The sequence below is a fragment of the Macaca nemestrina genome, chromosome 13 (assembly GCF_043159975.1).
Source record: "Macaca nemestrina isolate mMacNem1 chromosome 13, mMacNem.hap1, whole genome shotgun sequence".
Taxonomy (NCBI): Eukaryota; Metazoa; Chordata; class Mammalia; order Primates; family Cercopithecidae; genus Macaca; species Macaca nemestrina.
Genome location: NC_092137.1, coordinates 79,822,693 through 79,844,539, shown reverse-complemented (window position 1 = coordinate 79,844,539; position 21,847 = coordinate 79,822,693). Strand labels below are relative to the sequence as shown.

Genomic DNA, 21,847 nt, shown 5'->3' with positions numbered 1-21,847 from the left:
AATAAGCCGGGCGAGGTGGCGGGCGCCTGTAGTCCCAGCTGCTCGGGAGGCTGAGGCAGGAGAATTGCGCGAACCCGGGAGGCGGAGCTTGCAGTGAGCGGAGATCTGGCCACTGCACTCCAGCCTGGGCGACAGAGCCAGACTCCGTCTCAAAAAAAAAATAAAAAAATAAAAAAATAAATAAAACCAAAAAGAACAGACAAAATCACAATGAATTGTTAAATAAGTTGAGGTTAGCAAGCATATATGTGGGAATTGTTTACAATACATTAAGGGAGAAAATAATTTCTGAAAGCATTTCTTATCTTGAGACTTTTCAGTTTCAACATGAAAGGAGAGGGAAAAGGCCAAATGTGAGAATAAAATAGTTAAGTAAGGCAGGCTTTGGTAAATAAGACAGAGTGTGTTATGAAAACACAGATGAAGGACTCTTTATTTCAAATTAAGAGACTATGTTCTGTTTTCATTAATAAGGACCTAAAGCAGATAAGCTTTTTAGAGGAGGATATTGTGGAGAAGAAGAAAGTGCACTGTAAGAGAAGGAAAAAGTGTAATCAGAAGTACAGAAGTGGAGAAAACCGGCACAAATGTACCCTTTTAAGCCATCAGCTCCCAAATGTTGCTTCACAGAGTTATGCCGTTCTTCCTGTCAACAGGTAGCTTATTAAAAGATTCCTGAGCTCCAGATGTGAGGATTTTGGCTTAGGAGTTAAAGTGAACCCAAAAGAATTGTAATTTTGAAAGGTTTCTCATATCCATCAGTGATCTTTGTAGACGAGCAGGATCTACTCCAGAGGCATTATGGAGAAATGTGTCAAAAAGACCCTATTGAACACTTTTACATAGTTAGTGGGAGGGTAAACTAGTTCAACCATTGTGGAAGACAGTGTGGCAATTCCTCAAGGATCTAGAACCAGAAATACCATTTGACCCAGCAATCCCATTACTGGGTATATATCCAAAGGATTATAAATCATTCTACTGTAAAGACACATGTACCTGGATGTTTATTGCAGCACTCTGCAATAGCAAAGACTTGGAACTAACCCAAATGTCCACCAATAATAGACTGGATAAAGAAAATGTGGCACATATACACCATGGAATACTATGCAGCCATAAAAAGGAATGGGTTCACGGCCTTTGCAGGGACATGGATGAAGTTGGATGCCATCATTCTCAGCAAACTAATAGGAACAGAAAACCAAACACCAGATATTCTCACTCATAAGTGGGAGTTGAACAGTGAGAACACATGGACACAGGAAGGGGAATATCACACACCTGGGCCTGTTTCGGGGTGGCAGGCAAGGGGAGGGAGAGCATTAGGACAAATACGTAATGCCTGTGGGGCTTAAAACCTAGATGATGGGTTGATAGGTGCAGTAAACCACCATGGCACATGTATAGCTATGTAACAAACCTGCACGTTCTGCACATGTGTCCCAGAACTTAAAGTAAAATAAAATAAAATAAAATAAAATAAAAAAGACCCTATTTAACCCTGTTTACTAGCTGCATATATATGTGCATATGTATATGGAGTAGATTAAATATATACATTTAATCCAAGTGGCCTACTGTTGCTGGAATATAGGCAGAAGAAGGGACATTTTGGGGAAGGTGATGTACATGTTGTGGTTACACCAAAACAAGATGGCAACCTTGATGAGTGGCGAAGTGGCCAACAAACAGGATGCCTCTGGCATCTGTTTCTAGTATCTGCTAATACTCACGAAGAAGTGGTAGGGTCCTATGTGGGAACAATGCCTCAAGACCCAATACACTAGATGCTCAATTTTACTAGTACTGCTATCTCTTGAGGACTCTGACTCGAGAAGATGGAAGCAGGTGACCAGTTTCAGAAAGGGAAATGAGAAAAATCATAGTAAAAAGCAAGTAAGTCATGGACATTCTATGCATAGGTCAAATAAATGTTATTTTACACTAAATTGCATAGCATTCTGTGATAGGTATTTAACTCTAAGTGTATCTAAGGTTAAAAAATGTGATTGCCTGCTTTAGTACTAATGTTGTCATTTTAAAAAAATACAACAAAGACCTTTTAATGTGATTTTTATGTGACATTGAACCAAATTCCTAGCATAAGCTAATGTGAACTAGTCTGTTTTATTCTTTAATAAGTAGTGAGATTAGAGATCCTGAAGGTGGGATGACTGGACTTGAGAATGCGTAGAATTTTGACAAGAAGGAGTAAGGAAGAAAGAGTTTCAAAAGGGTTAGTTAATGCAGATGCACAAAGAGAGTGCAGAGCAAGTGAAGGAATGGCAAACAACTTTGTCACATTTTCTCTGCCTTTTGAAGATTTCAAAGTAATGTCCTTTAAGTTGTCTTGAGTACCTAACATCCTAAGTGCCTCCTAATGCATCCATTGTTTGTATTTATACCACTTAGTATGTATCAGAGCTACTTTGACACCTACATTTCTTATAACCTTTATTTCAAAGTTCTTGACATCCTAGTTGGTTTTGAAAACCTGAAATAAGATGCCTTACTCTGGAATAAAGTGAGAGAGAGAGAGAAGAAATATGCATTCAAATTACCAGGGAAAGTATATGTAATGCTTTCCTTGTACAGCCTGGAAATGAAAACCAAATTTTCCTGACTACCAATGTGAAAGCACTAGAAGATTCAGTAGTTACTTTTAAGACTGAGAAAAGAGATGTTTAAGCTGGAAATGTTGAAAGGCTTTTTAATTAAAGCAGCATGAAAGATGGGTCTGCAATTTACGCTGATTGTTTTTTATCATATACTTCTTCGTAACTTCAGTAAATCCTGGGGAGATTGGGAAGCCAAGTGCTGCATTCCCTGTGCCTATCTTGGTTGCTAAATGTTTCCCATTCATTATAATGCATGGCCTGTAAGCACCATCCAATTTCTCTACGTCCTTTCCACTCTTCAGACCACGATGATTATGAATGGGCCTAGATAATAGCTCCTACTCTCCTCTCTCTCTCTGTCCTACTTTCAAAGATAACAGTTGTTCCTTACTGCTGTCAATAGGCATGCCATGCAAACATAAGACAGGGTTTCTTATGTACCATTTGCTGTCATCCAGAAAGGTGGACAGTCTCCACACCCCCTATTTCAACAAAGGACTGGCGGTATTTGATTGAGGAAAGACATGCTTTTCAAATCACATGGAATTCAGGAAATAGTTCCCAAGATTAAACTGGATATGATGCTGCTATGGCTGCTTAAATCTAGCATATTTGTACTTCATATTAAAGCCCAAAACAGCACTTAGGGCTTGGCTCAAGATTGCAGGGAGTGAACTAGCTCAAGAATGGGTTTTTAAACATCTGCTTGCATATGCACTATGCCATGTGATGGAAAATTAGGAGGTAAATATATACTTCCCATATACTTCCCTAAACAGCTTCTTACTGCCTTAGCTCTCTTCCACCAAAACCCTCTAACAGCATGGGTATTCTAGTTTCTACACAGAAACTACAAAGTAATTCACCCTCCCCCACCCCCATGTTTTATTTCCACATACTTTTCTCTATCCATTTAAATTCTATCTATCCTTCAAGGTCCATGCTCTAACTCAGTCTCTCCATTTAATTATGTTCCTTATTGTCCCAGATCATACAGAATGTAGGAGCAATGTCATGAAATTTGCCACGTACTCCTAAGTTGTTTATGTCATTATCTAACATTTTTGTGAATTATCCTTGTCTCTTAGGTATTAATGAAAGTTCTATTCTGAAAGACACGTTGTCTTCTACTGCTTTGACTTCCATCCCCAGGACCTCTGTCTTCCTTTAGATTTACCAAAGGAGATTCACAAATACTTTTTCATATATTGGATATCTAACTTTTTTTTTTTTTTTTTTTTTGAGATGGAGTCTCGCTCTGCCACCCAGGCTGGAGTACAGTGGCCGGATCTCGGCTCACTGCAAGCTCCGCCTCCCGGGTTCACGCCATTCTCCTGCCTCAGCCTCCCCAGTAGCTGGGACTACAGGCGCCCGCCACCTCGCCCGGCTAGTTTTTTGTATTTTTTAGTAGAGACGGGGTTTCACCGTGTTAGCCAGGATGGTCTCGATCTCCTGACCTCGTGATCCACCCGTCTTTTTAAAATAGAAAAATCATACAATATTGACATATTAGAGTTAGGAAGTTGAGTGCAACCTCTCAATGTGTTATTCTTCTTTTCATCTCCATGTCACTGACAGTTGGTCCTCCAGTCTTGTCTTAAATACTCCCAGAGATAAGACATTTATTTAAATGTAATAGTGTATGGCCGGGCATGGTGGCTTATGCTTGTAATCCCAGCACTTTGGGAGGCTGAGGCAGGCGGATCACGAGGTCAAGAGATCGAGACCATCCTGGTTAACACAGTGAAACCCCGTCTCTACTAAAAATGCAAAAAATTAGCCGGGTGTTGTGGCGGGCGCCGGTAGCCCCAGCTACTTGGGAGGATGAGGCAGGAGAATGGCGTGATTCTGGGAGGCGGAGCTTGCAGTGAGCCGAGATCTCGCCACTGCACTCCAGCCTGGGCAACAAAGCGAAGACTCTGTCTCAAAGAAAAGAAAAAAAAGAAAAAAAAAAAAAAAAGAAAAAAATAGTTTATTTTATTTTGGGATGGTTTTAAATGCTATAAAAATTCCTCCTAATGATAACCTAAGGTGCTCTTCAGTAACTTCCATTCATTGTCCTAACTCTACTTTCAGAAATGGCATAAGATAATTGGAAGCATTCTTTTTTGATAAGAGTATGTATTTGTCGGGATTCTCCAGAGAAACAGAACCAACAAGATGTATACACACACATATCCAGAGAGAGAGAGAGAGGAATAAAAGAGAAAATTATTATGAAAGATTGGCTCATGTGACTACGGAGGCTGAGAAGTGCCATGATCCAATGTCTGCAAGCTAAAGACTCAGGAAAGCCAGTGGGGGTAGTTCCAGTCCAAGCCCCAAACCCTGAGACCCAGAAAAGCCAGTGGTATAAGTCTCAGTCTGAGTCTGAAGGCCTGAGTACGAGGAGTACTGATGCTCAAGGGCAGGAGAGGATGTCCCACCAAGCAGATAAACAGAATTTACCCTTCTTCTGCCTTTTTGTTCTACTTGGGCCCTCAATAGATTGGATGATGCCTTCCCCCATTAGTGAGGGTAATGTTCTTTACTCAGTCTACTCATTCAAATGATAATCTCTTCCAGAAACACCTTTACAGAAATACCCTGAAATAATGTTTTACCAGCTATCTAAGCATTCCTTAGCCCAGCCAAGTTGTCATATTAAATAAGCAATCATGCAGTCTTTTTGCTATCTGAGGGCAAACATGCTTGTATTGTTAAGCATTTGGTCAGGATGGAACCCACCAGCAAAAGACCTTCATAATCAGGCAACTCCAGTTCATCACCCACAACACACAGAAACTTCAGATCAGATGGAGAGATGCTTGTTGAGCAACCTATTATGCTCCAGAGAGTTTTGAATGACCACTGGATAGACAGAGAGAAGTCATATGCTGCTGGAGCCTCTGAACAAAGAGAAACCTCTGGAAACCTTAGTCAGTTCCTCAGCTGAGGTATGAATTTGTTTTATAAAATGTCTGCAAAGTAGCCTCTTCTGTCTGGCTTAGAAATCTTTACCAATGCATGAGCAGCAACATCCTTGATTAACAAGCAAGTACTGCAATGAAGACATGTCATTAAAAGGTTAGATGCAACCCAAGTGTATTTAAAGTTGACTTGATAGTTTTTGATCAATTGAATCAAAGCTATGAAGATGCAAATACTTCAGTGAAGTCTGTGAAAATTACAGTATGAATCGTTCAACAAAGGTAAAAATTTTTTCAGTGACTAGGGGCATAGTGAGTTGTCTTGAAAGAGGATTGTCCTGACACCTAATAGATTGGACTTTGGGGGGGGGGTTCTATTATTATTAATTTACGTGAGCTTTTGGGTACATGCATCTCAGTTTCTTCACCTGTAAATTAAGGAAGCTGGAGTGGGTGACCATCAGGACTGCTTACAGTTCTAGCTTTCCCTTTTTAAACACACTTTTGAGTTCTTCTACTTACTCACTGTGGTGCTATGGAAAAGCTCTTCAACATCTTGCTAAGAGAATAAAGCCAAATGGTTTACTGTTATACTAATTGACATAACCAATCTGTCCCCGCAAAAATTCTACAAAAACCCAAGAAAATCATCCTCTAGGGATCAATGACCTTCAGTGCTTACCTGTTTTCTTCAAAATTTTGCCTGCTCCCTGTACCAGACTCTATATAGTGTAGTTCACATATTATTTGAATTCAAAACAGCTTTGGAGAGTACAACCCTCTTATCTTACAGTTCAGGCATACTGGGCTGCAGTGCAGGGTTTCTTTACAGCAATGTTATAGTAGAAGAAATTTTTGCAATGCAATTTTCAGGAAAACTAAAACTAGGAAATATTTTTGTAATGTTAAAAGCCACCTTCTAATTTACCTGTTTTATATACTTGGTAAATATTCCTGTGGAGAACCACCTCCCCACCTCTGAAGCCACATCTAATTGCAATCATCCAGGTGTTGCAGGTCTCTAAAATCCTGCTTTTTCTGTCGTTGCTTGCTTAACTGAAGAAAAGGAAAAATAAAATCTCTGATGGAAGGGTAATCAAAGCTTGAAATATGCTTAGAGTAACTGAATTCACAGACTAATTACTGGCTTATCATATGTTCTGTGCTGTGTGATTCAGGATTGGGAGGGGCTGCCACATATGACTGTATCTCTTTAGGGCCCAGTTGGCTTGACAGACTAATGTGTGCCAAATTCATAAAATCTTCCATTTTCATCAAATGGAAGAGGCATGGGCATAAACGGCAGAGTAGTGCTGCTGCCTTCAGGGTTAGAATGGTGAAACCTCTCATCCCTGAACAACCTGGGTCTTGTTCATTCTTAGTCATGAAAAAGAAAGAAAGAAAGAAAGAAAAGAACAGAAAATTTTCAACCCTACTGCAATTTTATTCCCTGTGATACCTTTTTCTCTAAACAAGACTCTCAGGCACAAGTGCCTGGGAGGCTCTTTATAATACTTTCACTATGTATCATTTTGCAAGAAAATTTCCTTCCAGTTTTGAGATTATAAAAAGTTGTTTTTTAATGTCCCTCTGGATAGAAGAAAGTGGTACAATAAATTGCAGCAGCACATACTTCCAAACAACGTTAACAGAACTGTCTTGAATGTGGACATAAGAGACTATGGGGGTTCTGCAGACCTGTAAAACTGGATATTTTGAAGACTATTTTACATGATATTGTTTACATTATGAGATTGAATTTATCTATATTTACTTCTTCCTCTCTCAGATCTTTCTTCCACCCTCTCTTCCTTTTCTCATTTCCAGAAAGATAACAAGGTCAAAAGGCAAAATTGTAAAAAAAAAAAAAAAAAAAAATTTGAATACGAATCTGGGTTATTTGTTCCTTACCAGAAATACTAACATAATCACTGTTTCTCCACCAAGAAGCTTTAGGATTTTTGGGATTCGTATTTGTGTGACTCATTCGTTCTACTTCAAGGTGTTTAACTCAAGTAAATTGTTGGACGAGTGTGAAAATATGTTTGTAGAAGCATCTTAATCACAATCATATTATTCAATTCAGTTCAACAAATATGTTAGAGAACCCACTATGAGTTTGTAACTAGTTAGTTACTGAAGATTTTAAAAAGTGAGCTAAGTAGAAATAAGCATATACAGGTAAGAAAGGGATAGGTATGCAGTATGATAAGTGCTATGCTAAAGGCCCCATGGGGGGTTGAAGGATGACCACATAACACAGACCAAGGAGTGAGTGGGCAGCAAAGGCTTATTGGAGATTTCTACATGTATTTCAGCTCAAATAACAAACAAATGACTGTATATTTTTATAATGGAATATTATGCATTCATAATGCATGTCATTATTTACTTATTCTAATGAAAAAATGTTCATAATATATTGTTTAGTGGAAACCAGACAGGCCAATATAAGTTACACATGGTAGGATCTACGATTTTATAATACAGAATATATTCTTGTGTAGTTACAGGTATACGTAGAAAATTTCTGAGGTTAACCATTCTTGGTAGTGATTTCTCCCTTTATCCCTATCTGTTTAAATATATCTAAAATCAATCTATACGATTTCAGTAATTAAAAACAAAGAAAGGAATACTTACACAGTGAGGCAATTGGCATAGGCAAACAAGTGGTGCTGAGGCTGGAAAGGTGAGAGACGTGCTATCTAGTCAACCTGAGCAATCCTGCTGCCTTAGGCAAGGATGCTTTATAGACCTCCCCATGACCCAAAGAAGTATCCTTCAGGTCAGTGCCACTCTCAGAGTCTTGAATGAGACAAGAAGCATTGTAACTAAATCATCTATACTTAATACAAAGAAAAAAGGGTCCTGATAGAGAATGTGAGCAAATGAGCTCCCAAAAGAATGTTTTTTTCCATTATAAATGGTTATTTGGGCATTCTGCTTCATGTAAGCACCTCATGTAAATGTATTTCTGAGAATCCAAGCACCTCTAAGTAAAAGTTCAGCTTTTGGACATTCAATACTCAGGAGCAAATATTATTTAGACTGGAAACTCTCAAACTATATATTTAGAGTGACATGTAACATTTCCTTGACAAATGACATTTGAGGGATAATTTGGTATTTTCCATATTGTTAGGTACTGTGAACAAAACCACAGGAAAGTATGTCTTTGGATGCATATAATAGTGACTATCCACACGACAATAGGCCCCACAATTTTTAAACCATATATCCCTATTAAAAACAAATAAACAAAATTAGAGCATACCCTACAATATATGTATATTTATTTATACAATATTTACATATATTACTGTTCTATACCCTCTGAAGCTCTTGTTGTCACTTCAGGGCAGCAAGAAATAATATCTGTTTTAGAGAAATAATACCTACATTTGACCTTTCCTCTCCTCAATTCCTGGAGACACCATTGCCATTGCCCATGTCAAAGACACGTACATTTGGTTTTGATTATTGTTCCCAAATAAAGTATAAAATGGGAACTTTTTAATGCCTATTTTGGTAAAATTATACGTAATACTTAAGCATGTATACAATAGTCATCATAGTGTGTAGGAAGAGAAAGACCATGATGAAAAAAATTGCCAATACTTGTGGTCAATACTGTGTCCTACATGTACCATTTGACTTAATTGATTAGGATGATCAGAACATTGCTTCATGTTGAGATGCCACATGCATGTCAAGAATGATGAAAAACATTAGATTTTACTGTATGCGCAAAGTAAAAAGTTACCCTGCCAGAGTTTAAAGCTGACAGAATCAAGAAACTCCTAGGTCAGAGACTAAGGACTGGATTACTCATGGCAAAGCAAGCAGCAGGTGCTTCATGTTTGCATCACATAAGAAAGGGATAGTTATGCAGTATGATAAGTGCTATAATAAAGGCCCTTCAGGTGCTATGGCAGACAATAGAGAGAAACTTGGATAGATACTGTCTATTCAATGAGTATGCACCAAAGAAGCCTGAGCTTAGAAAACCCAACTTTTTTATGATGGAATGAAAGCAAACATGCCCTTTTCCCCAGAGGGAAACATTACCATTATTATTCTGGAAAGGAAACAAACAAATATGCCCTCTGCTTTGGAGAGAGATACTGTCTTCCAAAACTGCCTGTATAAAACCATCCTTAGAAAAGATAGGCTAGAACAAAATGGCAGTTGGTTACTTGCTTGCAAGATCTGCAGAAACTCAAAGGCCTATGGTGAATTGTCTGTCTACAATTATGGGCTAATCAGCTTTGTACAAATAAAAAATTCTTTTGGCCTTCTAGTGTACTCCAGTGCATATCATTTGGGGATTTAGTCGAGGGCCTTGTACAGCATAGTATGGATTGTTCAGCATAGTGTCTTTCCAGGTTAGGAGACACAACTTCATGCCTCTTCCTTATTTTTGGGATGGGGTTATATCCCTGTATGAAGATCAGCATATCATCACTACTGGCCCTGATACTTTACATTAACATAGCAATTAACAACCAACAAAGGGCTATTTTGGCTGTACTCAACATAGATAAATTCAATTATTCAGTAATACAGGTAGGAGGTTTTAAACAAAAACACACCGGATCAGAAATCACATGGGACTTAGAACTGGAAATCGGTTGAAACAAAAGCAGTTTGGGGACAGCCCACTCTTGATGTTTCCTACTTACTTCTGCAAGCACTCTCTCTTTGTAATGCTCTTTTTTTCTTGGCCTCCCCATCCCTCTCTGGGTGTCTGCTGCACCTTAACTCTGGCTGCTTTTCTCATCCTCTACTCTTCATCCTTATTTCGTCTTATTTCTAACCTCATCTACCATCTTCTGCTTAACTCAAGCTTCCTTCTACCTGCAGCTTGCTCCTGAACCAAAAGAACCTTGACTATCCCTTATGACTTCTCCTCTCTGGGCATGCTTTCATTTTCAGTTCCTGATGCTAATTGTCTGATTCTTATGGTTTTTCTTGGTAGGATGCAGATTGGCTAAGCTCATCTCTTTATACAAGTCTTTGTCATGAGTTATAGGCCAGACTCATTTTAAGCATTCCTTGATTATGCTTGTTCCAAGGATGCACTTTTTAAAATGAATGAACGTATGAGTTTGGGTAAAATGGCCTGTAGTTCAACCTCGTTGAAAGAAATCGTAGGATTTGCACCAGCATGTTTGAAGTGACTCATATATTTTTGTTAATCTAATTTTAAAAAATTAGAAACTCAAAGGATTTAAGTGACATACTCAAAAGTACCAAGAAAATATCTGCTTAGTGTCACTGTAATACCTTAAACATCTTTCTTTAATATCATCCATTTTTTCCGTAGTATAGAGTATTTTTAACAGCTATATTTTCTTCATTAGTCTATAACACTTTTGAAGGTCTTGGTATTTTTTATATTCTTAGTCCTGAGAATTCCCAGGCCTAGAGTCGACACTGTATAAATGTCACATGAATGAATGAATGAATGAATGCTTTATTGAATCAATTAATGCATGATCTTTGAGGACTCTTTCTTCTGCATTACATGGCAGGAGAAAGAAGGATGGGGAAAAGCTCTTATACTCATTAATGAACAACTACTACATGCCAGGCACTGTCAGAAATATTTTCACTTATTTACTGCAATTCTTACAAAAAGCTTCCAAGGTAGTTCTTGCAGGCTAACTTGGTCAACAAGATGAAACACGCTATCAGATCTCACAATGCAAGTAAAAATCAGAATCAGAATTTGAATCCAGGTATGTCTGACTGTAAAGCGTATGATTTTTAAAAAAATTAAACTGTGTTAGTATCCACAGCTGCCCTGACTGCTGATGCAGAACAGAATGAAATAGTAAAGAGAATTCAAAATGAGATGCAGCAACAAACAATTTACGGGCTATGAAACCACAAGGAATATGCATGTAGGATGTTCCAAAAATGAGCAACTCTATTATGCTGAAAATCGTCACTTCATTATAAATGTTTCCATTCTGAGCTCCATCCCTCACTCTCTGTTAATAATTCAAGCATTTAAATTTTTATTAGATTGTAAATTGGCACACAGGTCATGAGCCTGACTTCACAACTGTCATATTCAAAATTGGAATGGAATGAATCTCTTTCTGCTTCCAGTCAAGTCACCCATTTGCACTATCCAAATATGCCTAATGGGAAGGAGAGACACATGTGATGGGAGGAAAAAAATCTCATGAAGTTAACATTTGTAGTGCAATCAAATTAAATTTCCATTGGATTTTAGTTTAAAATGGTGCTTGGCTAGTTGCTGCTGATACATCATCTCCCAAATTTCTACTAAAATATCAATGAAGACACAGGAAAAAAGATAAAAAATACATATCATCTACAGAAATGAAAATTTCAGAAGAGTCTATTGCTCAGAATAATAGAGAATGTTGACTAAATGTAAAACCAAAGAAGCACAATAGAAAAAAATATATACATATATATTACTCTAACGATGCTTATTCCCAGGCAACTGAGAAAACCTTCTCCCTTGGAAGGAGATAAAGAATTTTATTTCTTCCTGCATGTCAGTCCATGAATCAGTCTTAGATTTTGTAATGACAAAAGTATGAAGTTGCCCTGTTATTGTATTTGTGCTTATTTTGTAGCAGCTAAAATACCAGATCCATGCCCCTTTGCATGTCTTTCTATATTTCAGAGATGTTAATTTTAGAAAAGAAGAGGGTTAGAGACAGGGAAGGTATGCATTGTTATGCACTAGACTTCCACAGAAGGTTTTACTACTTGAACAAGTAATTCTCTACTTCTGCTGCTGCTGCTGTTGTTGCTGCTGGTGGTGATGATGAATAAACAGGGACTTGGCAAATGGGAAAAATGGCAAATCCTATCATGAGCATGAAATATTCTTAACTGGAGTTAGTGAAAGAGTATAAAGAACAAGCTTGAATGAGGTAAGTTAAAAAGGCCTTGCCTTTGGGTTCAGCCAGATGACATTCATGGACAGTCTCCTGCCGTGGCTGGGTTGCTTCTGATGTTCATTCTGGACTCCAAGGCCAGGCTTCCATTGGCACATCCTGAGTGCTGGCTCTGAGACTTAAGTCTCTGTGACTCCAGGGTGGCTGCTTAAATGCTCTGGGTCTCCATTTTCTTATCTGTAAGATGGAGATTATAACACTCATATCAACTGGTTATTGTAAGAATTAAATATGATAACGAATACAATTAGACACCATAAAGCACCTGTAAGAGCTTGGGATTGCACTGCCGTCCAACACCATTTAAGGTCTGTGTAACTCACTGGGTATTTAAAAAACGCTTCCAGGGAGTTACCGTTTTTTGTGTATGTTTACCTCCTCTCCCTCTATCCAGACTGTGGGCTCATTTAGGGCAGAGCCTGCTTTTTATCCCTGTTTGTATTCCCTTCTGCAGTTCTTTGCCCTGCACTGAGTGCTTGAAAAATGCAAGCTGATAATGATGGCATCAATTTCAGTGCTATCATTATTCAGGCATTCTCCTGTTACAAAAAAGGGCATATTTTTCGTCTGCAGGTACGAATCACTAACTTTAATAGTATTCTGTATGTTTCAGTAAGAATATTTATCAGGGAGTATAAGGTTCTAGAGGGCAGGAATACTTTAAAAATATTTTACTTATTCATTTGTATGTTTGTTTGTCTGCACATTGCACAGAGCCAATTGGAGACAGAGTGTTAATAAATAAACCTGATAAATATTGCTCTGATGGTAAAGATGCAAACTTTAGCCAGAAGGTACCATAGTCACATGTCCACATTTACTTTTGAGCTGTGATAGCTAAAAAATAAAATGTAAGTACTCTATAACAAAGTATTTGCTATTCTAATTCACAATGCAAACCATTATAACAATTTATTACAAAAATTTTCATATTGCTATACATTTTTCCAAGGATTATACCACCCTTTTTATTCACCTTATTATCTTTTATTAGGTTTCTATACTATGCCGCTGTCCATTTGTAACGAGCTATATTTCCCAGTTGTATAACCTGGGGAGTTGTTTGTCTTCTGAAGAACCTATGGAAGTGGGAAGGAAGTCCAGGTTTAAAAAGTTTTAGCAACATCTCTTTTTTCCTGATGGGTCCTTCAAGATACCTTTGGTAGGCCTCTGCCAATTAACATTCAATTGCCTTATAGCCTTTGGGTGTAATCAATGCCATACCATATATCCTTTCATTTGGTGCAGAGTAACTGTCCTTGTCAATCTCTGGTTTTTACCATTGAATGTCTTTCTATTCTGAGGAGGTGTTGATTCAAGTGCTCTGTCCTGAAAAACAGCCCTTTGTGTTGCTTCTCCTCTCTCCTCCTTTTCTTTTCTCTTCTTTGTCAATCACCAGTTTTGATTCTTCTCTCCTGCATAGGAATCTTTTAGTTTTCTTTCAACTTTTGCAGAAATCCTTTTTCCCCTTTCTATTAGCCACAGAAAATAAAGAAGTAGATGACTGGCTTTCAAGGTTTTCAATGGTAGAAGCTTGAGTAGGATGATATACACAGAGCACGTAATTACCTCAGGCATGGAGAAGACCTGGACACATTTCCTGCAGACTTATTTTCTGTAATTCCTGGAGGGTAAGGTTAAATGCAAATGAGTAGGTAACTCTAACATGACCTGGGACTGCTTCTTTGCTGGGCAGTGACATTGAGGAGGAAAAATTACTTGAGAAAGAGGGACTTCGTTTCTCCTGTCAACTAGGGTGCAGCGCTATTTTGTACAGCTGTAGGCACTCAGTACGTCTCGCTGCCTGCCACCAGATGCCATCAATCAGGAAATCAGGAATCCCGGAACAATGATTCTCACTTGTGCCACTGCTGAGGCCTCACTTCAGGTTCACCCCAAAGAACCTGATGTAATTGTCCAGGCAAGACCCAGGTATCCATGGTTTTCAAAGCTTCCCATGGGATTCAAAGGGTTGAGAATGGCTGGTTTCGAGTTTTCAGAAACCGTCAGCTCTTTCTGCTTTTCTTCCTTTTTTATTCTTCCCTCTTCTAGATCATCTTGACAGCTTATATCGGGGATTAAATGTACAGTACTTATAAGTGTCCCCAGTGGAGCAACTTTCCCATTTCCTAGCACCAGAATCTCCAGGAGTCCTGGGTAGTGCTGCAGATTTCCGGGTTTCATTGAAAACTAAAAGATCAGAATCACTAGGGGTGTCACCAGTTGACCTAGTTTGCCCAGGACTGACAGGAAATTATTCTAGAAATTTTAACCATAAAACTGGGGTAGTTCCAGGCAATCTGGGACTGTAGTTCACTCTAGCAAGACCTAGAATTTTTAACCATGTTCCTCCTGCAAAGTATGGTAGGGAATTCCTACCCTAACCCTTTCCAGGCCAACTCATTTTCTTGGGTGCAGAAATAAGTCTTCAGCAGTGACGGAGTTTCTTTTGTCTGCCAGGGAAGGAGCCTGGTTCATCTCTTGGTGCTACATGTTGTGAGAATAAGTCTCTTGCTGTTGGGTCCTGTCTTCTGTTTCCCACACCGACTTTCCATATGTCGGTTCCACATCGTGAGTCTTTTCCCTCTGTCTGCTGCTGCCGATAGCTTCAGTTGCCTCCTCACACCCTCCTACTCAAGCTGTGTCCCTGCGGTGCATTTGCCTGCTCGTCTCCATCTGTTTCCCACTTTCTCCTGTCTGGAGAAGCCTCATGATATATGGCTTCGGAGAGAAGTGCTCCTTCCATCGCATCTTTAATGCCAGAGCCAGCAGTTAAAACACCCTGGGGGCCTTTCACCAGTATTGTCTAATAAAAGTCCCAAGAGAAGGCAGCAGACCCCTCCCCTCTTACCCAGGCTTGCCAGAACCATGCTAGAACTTATTCGGCTTCCAGGCCTCCTAAGGGGAGTGTGGATTTTCCAAGCAGGCAGAGTGGCAGAAAAGCTTCTCTGAGTGGCAAGGGCGGGACACAGAAAAGCTGATCAGCTCAGCACATGACCTGGGTCCTGCTGAGCCCTAAATGAGCCATTCATCCAGTGTGACATCTGGAGCAATGGAGTTGAGGCACTCAGGGAAGTGCTTATTTATTTAGGGAAAAGATGAAACTGCGATTGCTGCCTTCCCACCAGTCACTCAAAAGGGAGGAGAAAAAGGTGAGGGCTACATCTGGACTCTGTAAATTATAAAACCATGCCTCTATTTTTGAAAATTTCAAAAAGAGACTATAACCTGGAGGTATGAGAGCTCAGCAGAACTCTAAAGTGAAGCACAGTGTTTTGTTGGTTCGTGGATACATGCATTTCCCTAAGCCTGTAATTTTAATTATATTCTCAGTGGGTTCCATGCCTCAAAAAAAATAAATAAATAAAATCATTGCTTTAAAAAATAATAAAGGGAGTTCAGGAGTCCTGAGTGCAAAGATAGGTTCATTTTATTTTTATTTCCTTTTCTTCAGAGCCCACATGCCCTAGCATAGAGCCAGAGGCAGAGAAAGCACTCAGAAAGCATTTTTCCAATGATTTTCTACTGCTGTCATCCAGACCTAAAGAAAATGCAGAAGGGCAACATGCAAATATTCACTCAGGAGTTCTGGCTGGGATTCGAAAAGCTTGAGGGTTTGTTCCTGGTTCTATCATTCATCCACTCAGTGGTTTGGGGCAGGAAACTTCACTTCTTTGGGCTTCAAGTTTCTTCTCTGCCTTTGTGTTACATAATTTCTGAGTGATCTTTCAATTTTGAAAGTTAAGTAATCTGTCCTTGCTCAGTGCAGGGTTAGAATTATTCTCAGATTATAGCAAACAAAACCAGAGAGCCTAATTCTTTCTCTCTGTGTAGGGAATGTGGACTTTCACAGGGATTATGAGAGGGAGTACCAGATTATCATTGTATGCTCTGATGCTGAGGTCAAAATCCTGTCCTCTATTTAACATTGACCTGGCATTGGCGTAGTTGTAGCTTCATAAAGTTGAACACCTCCTCTTCGCCAGAATTAGATTGAGCAGTAGTAAAATATCTGGATCTTTTTCTCAAGTATCTTACAACCTTGTAGATAATATGCAAACACATAAAACAGGGAGAAGACAATTAATTGTGAAACTACATGCTAGCAATTATAACTGTAAAAACCCTGAGGACTGGAGTGGTCCCAGAGGTGTTCGGGGGAGGTGGGACTTAAGCTATGTCTTGAACATTGGGCAGAATTTAAGTAAGTGGTAAAGGGAAGATACTCCCAGTGGAGGTAAATGGGAGCAATATGGGCAAAGGGTGGAGGCAGGTATAAGGAGTGTTAGGAGGAAAGTAGATCAGCGTATCTGATGAAAGTAGAGGTTGCTCTTCAAGGAGTGTGTGATATTTATGTTGGGTGAGCCCTAAAGGCTTGAAAGGAAATTTGGGGCATTGATACCTACCTGTAGGTTGCTGAGCAGGTGCCTGTCACAGGGGAGCCACGCTGGAAGAACATTCACGTCCACAATGGGCCGGAGACAGGGGTGCCGCTGCAGTTGTATGCATGTGCCTTCATAAAGGCCAAGACAATATTGGAAGCAGCAGGAACAGACAATCTCCTGGCAAGTCGCAAACTCAGACACTGGGATCGCAGCAGCGGCAGCTGGCAGTGCTTGGGGGCTGCGGGGGAAGCTCAGTGTGCATGTTCTTGAGGAACATAAAGAGCCCACACTGTTCTTTGCTGACATCTGAAGTTTGGGGCTGGAATTGTTGTTCTCCCCAGGAAATCCTGAATCTAAAAATGACTCTCGTTTTTATTCATTTATGAGTGGAAGGCTACTGACTAGAGGAGTGGCAGACTGAGGGCCTCTCACGTTCTACCTTCTCCACTCCCTTATTGCCAACAGCACCCAGTGGAGGTGCCCTGGTGTGCAGGGTAGAATTCTGTGGCTGTGTGAGAGGTTGGTCAGGGTGAATTAGCACCAGTCTCTGGCCTCAAACTTTAATAGTTAGTGTTAAAGATCACCTCCCCCAGCTAAGGTTGAGAGGGACTCTGGCAGGAGAAAGATTTTCTTCTTCAAGTGGCAGCATCATTCCCTTTTAGGGAAACCAATAATAACCACGACAACAACAACGAAACCTATTTTTGCTCTTAGACCAATAAAGCTTTATCTAAACAAAGTGATAAAGTGTGATACCCAGTGACACAAGTGACTGGATAAAAAGCTTTAATTTCTTTGTTAATGAAGTGTTCCTCTAAGTTGGCTATACGTACCACCTTGAGTGACTCAGTCGGATGCTCCATTTCAGGGTAAAAGGAAGAGTGTAGCGTTTAATTCCTGGCAGCGCTGTGTGTGTGCCACCTCCCTGTCTAGTAAGCCTGTCATGTGTCTCATAGAGGCAATATCAAAGATGTCTTTCCATTTCCAGGTTCAGAGAGCCCATGGCGGTTCGGGAGAAGCATCAATGTTGTCTCCAAGAATACGGACCCCGCTCCAAATGAAATAATCAGATAACATTGAAAAAGAGGAAATCCACACAGTGTCCGGCTATGGAGTAGCTAAGTGGTGAAATGCCGGGAAGATGTCCAGGACAGGATGGGGTGACACTGTGGGACAGCTTTATTACAGAAGGGAATTCTAAGAAGTGTGGGAGAGCCATGAAATTTAGCCCAGAAGAGTAAGAAACATTGTGCCAGGATTGGAAAGGAATAGCTCTGAGAAGGAAACAAGAATAGGAGAAAAACGCCAGTGCAGATAGATGGAGGTGCTAGTTGCTCTAGGCAAAGACCATAGAAAGATTTGTCAAAAGGAGTCTTTCGTTAAATATAGAAAGTCTGCTTCTCAGATTTGTGTTAATTATTTCTCTTGATTTGAAACTGAGGTAAGTGCATGATGAAGAGTGCTGACTTTTTCAGTTTTCTATGTTCACAGATAGGTAATTTGTGAACAAAATTTTATCTGTCCTAATGAAATCATAAAATGATAACCATTGTCATCTTTTATTGAGCTTATATCCTGTGTCAGGTACTGAGCTAAGTGGTTTACATGGAGTATTGCATTTCATCTTTACCACAACTCTGTAAGGTAGGTAGTACCATTTTCTCTAGTATATAAAAAATGAAGATGCAGAACATTCCTTATCTATAGACTGCAGATTATAATAATGGTACCTATCTCACCAGAGTAATTGAGATAATCCATGTAAATTGCTTAGCCCCGGATCTGACCCTTAGAAACTGTCTAATATCAGTTACTCATTTTTACTAATGCCTCATAGCCCATAATTTCTAATTGCCAGAGTAAATGCCAACCTGGTGTCTCTATCTCTAAAGCCCATCTCTTGCCTGGATGAAAGCAGTCATCTAAGGGTTCTTGATGTGACCTTTTCCCCCTCTAGTTGATTCTCAACTCAGCTGTTAAGAAAGTCAGACCACAAACTCTTCTGCTGGAGTTCTACAGTGGTCTAGAAGGCTTCATAGAATCTCCCTCCCCCATTAGCTTTCTAAATCATCTCCTATTTCTCTACCCATTGCTTGCCTGGCTCCAGTCCCACTGACGTCCCTGCTGTCCCTTGAAAATGGGGCACACTGCCATCTTAGGACCTCTGCACTTTCAGTTTCTCCTGCCAGGGATGCTTTCCCCTTATTTGCGTGTTCTTTTCTCTCACCTTCTTCAGTCCTATCTTAATCTGCTAGGATTACTATAACAAAATATTGCAGACTGGCTGGCTTAACCAAAATGTATTTTCTAACAGTTCTGGAGACTGGAAATCCAAGATAAAGGTGCTAGCTGATTCAGTTCCTGGTAAGGGCCCTTTTCCTGGCTTTTGGATGGCCAGCCTCCTTCTTGCTACATCCCCACATGGCCTTTCTGTGATGCATGGAAGTAGAGTGAGTGAGAAAGGATCTCTGTCTTCCTCTTCTTAAAGGCCCTCTAACCCTACCATGAGGGCTCTACCCTTATGACCTAATGTAATCCTAATTAACTCTCAAAAGCTCTGTCTCCAAATACCATCACATTGGAGGTTATGGTTTAAACATATGAATTTGAGGAGGACATAAAACTTTTGGTCAATAATAAGATCCTTCTGTTTAAATGTCTCAGTGAGACTTCCCATACCACCCTTTATATTAAATAGCACTTCCCACTCACCCAACACTTCTTCTTATTCTCACAGTAATCATATCTGATATACTACACACTTTATATAGTTATGAAAATACCTGCTGCTTCTCTTCCCTCACAGGAATGGATTTTAGTCTAAGGCAGAACACCCTTCTTTGAACATGGCAAATGTTAGGTGTTCACAGTTTGTGTTGAATGTTGAATGAATGAACCCTTCTATCTGCCTTAACCTCTGATGACTCTCCTATGATATTAGAATTTTGTCTCCATACTCAAAGGCAGGATATTACTTCCAGTTTTTTTTCTGAATCCCTCTACAAGTTAGGTAAACTAGAGTCAGCTGGCCTTTGGCCAAAATGAACAAGGGTTGTAAACTCTGCTTCACTGAGGAATAGCCCTCCGTCTTATTCTTCCTTTGGTATTCACTGTGCCCTGGCAGGGAAAAACTCAAAAAGAGAACATAATTAGAAAAAAACAACCCACACCAAACAGGCCCCACAAACACAGAAAAATAGGTCATAGCTCCTAATATAAGGAAGAAGAATCTTTGTTCCTAGCCAGGCCGTGTTCCACTTGTATGAAAACATCATAATTAATTGAATTAATTTAATTCTGAATGATGTGTGCCTTTTAGAAATCTGCCTTTATTTATTTATTTTTGTTTTGCAGATGACACATCTTGTCCTCACTCTGCATAGTTCTTAGGTAAGCTAAATGTTTGTTTCATTATCAAAGGGAAGCTGTTCCTTAGCCCTCCACGTGACACACGCTCATGACCTACTGTGCGTGAGCTCTTGCCTTTTAGCAGAGTACAATGAGGCTTCTTTTAGGAGCACAGACTATATTCTCTAATTTTTTGTTAATGCTGCAGAATACCTAATAGAAATTTTCTCTTCCACCTCATAAGTCCAATGGATGAACTGAACATTAACCCTCACCGGGTAACCTTGAGAAAGAGAATGTGCAGCAATTACAATCCATCACACTTGCCAGCGACCTGGGAAAAATCAAGGTGTGAGTTACAGTGACCGTCACAGAAACATTTCATACGATCCAGGAGACATTACCTTCCCTGGGCTCTCTTGGCACGAGATAGAGGGTACAAAGCAAAGTTGTTGCGGCTGAAAGAACCACAAAGAAGGAGTCACACTCACATTTTCCTTCTCATCTCTAATCATAAAAACAAAAACAAAAAACAAAAAACTTGGAATCATCTTGTCATGTCCCCCCCACTTTCCTTTTTTTTTTTTTTTAAGATAGGGCCTCACTTTGTCACTCAGGCTGAGATGCAGGTGTCATCATAGCTCACCACAGTCTGAAACTTCTAGGTTCGGGCCATCCTCCTGCCTCAGCCTCCTGAGTAGCTAGGACTACAGGCATGAACCACCACACCTGGCTAATTTTTAAATTTTTTTGTAGAGATGGAGGTCTCACTATGTTGCTCTGGCTGGTTTCAAACTCCTGGGCTCAAGCAATCCTCCTGCCTTGGCCTCCCAGAGTGGTGGGATTACAGGTGTGAGATACCATCCTTGGCCATTATCTTATCACTTTCTGAATTCTCATTTGCAGGTTTAATTTTTTCAGGTTTTTTGAGATAGAGTTTCTCTCTGTTGCCCAGGCTGGAGTGCAGTAGGCGTGATCTATCTCGACTCACTGCAACCTCCGCCTCCTGGGTTTAAGCAATTCTCATGCCTCAGTCTCCTGAGTAGCTGGGACTACAGGCACCCGCCATGATGCTCAGCTAATTTTTTTGTCAGTCTCCTGAGTAGCTGGAACTACAGGCACCCGCCACGATGCTCAGCTAATTTTTTTGTATTTTTAGTAGAGACAGAGTTTCAGCATGTTGGCCAGCCTGGTCTCAAACTCCTGACCTCAGGTGATCCACCCACCTCGCCTCCCAAAGTATTGGATTACAAGCATGAGCCACTGTGCCCAGCCTATTCAAATATTTCACACATACCAAGTAATGCTAAAATATAAATCCCACATAAGATTCAAGATGCTGGGATAATTATGAAGAGCGATGTTGCAATTATATGTTTTGCAATCAAAGAAACAAAAAAAAATACAAAATTTAAATAGAAATTAAGAAAGAGTTTCTGCCTATTCCTCCTCTTCCTAAACAATTACCCTTTACCCCTTTTTACAAAGAATTCAGTCTTTAGTTTAATGAGAAATCTACTTTTGACATAAAACTAGAGTTGATGGAGAATGAGGCTACATTTTCTCTGGGTCTTCTCCAGGCTTCAGTGAAGCCTAGCTAAGACTCTCTTTGAAATTTTTGAATTTTTTACTGTAGA

At 39.8% G+C, this 21,847-nt stretch overlaps 1 protein-coding gene across 3 annotated transcripts in view; it reads right to left on the bottom strand.

Annotated features, from left to right (window-relative positions):
* The window catches only part of LOC105465339 (catenin alpha 2), a 1,482,339-nt gene that overhangs the window by 1,286,103 nt on the left and 174,389 nt on the right, over positions 1-21,847 (bottom strand). For 2 of the 3 annotated variants that reach the window (XM_071077395.1, XM_011713752.3), the window contains exons 1-2: positions 16,884-17,009; positions 12,474-12,654 (exon numbers count right to left, since the gene is read on the bottom strand). The gene's annotated coding sequence lies outside the window, so the exon portion shown is untranslated. Of the gene's footprint in view, positions 1-12,473; positions 12,655-16,883; positions 17,010-21,847 lie in introns of those variants that run through there. The other variant, XM_011713753.3, reaches the window with a different exon arrangement.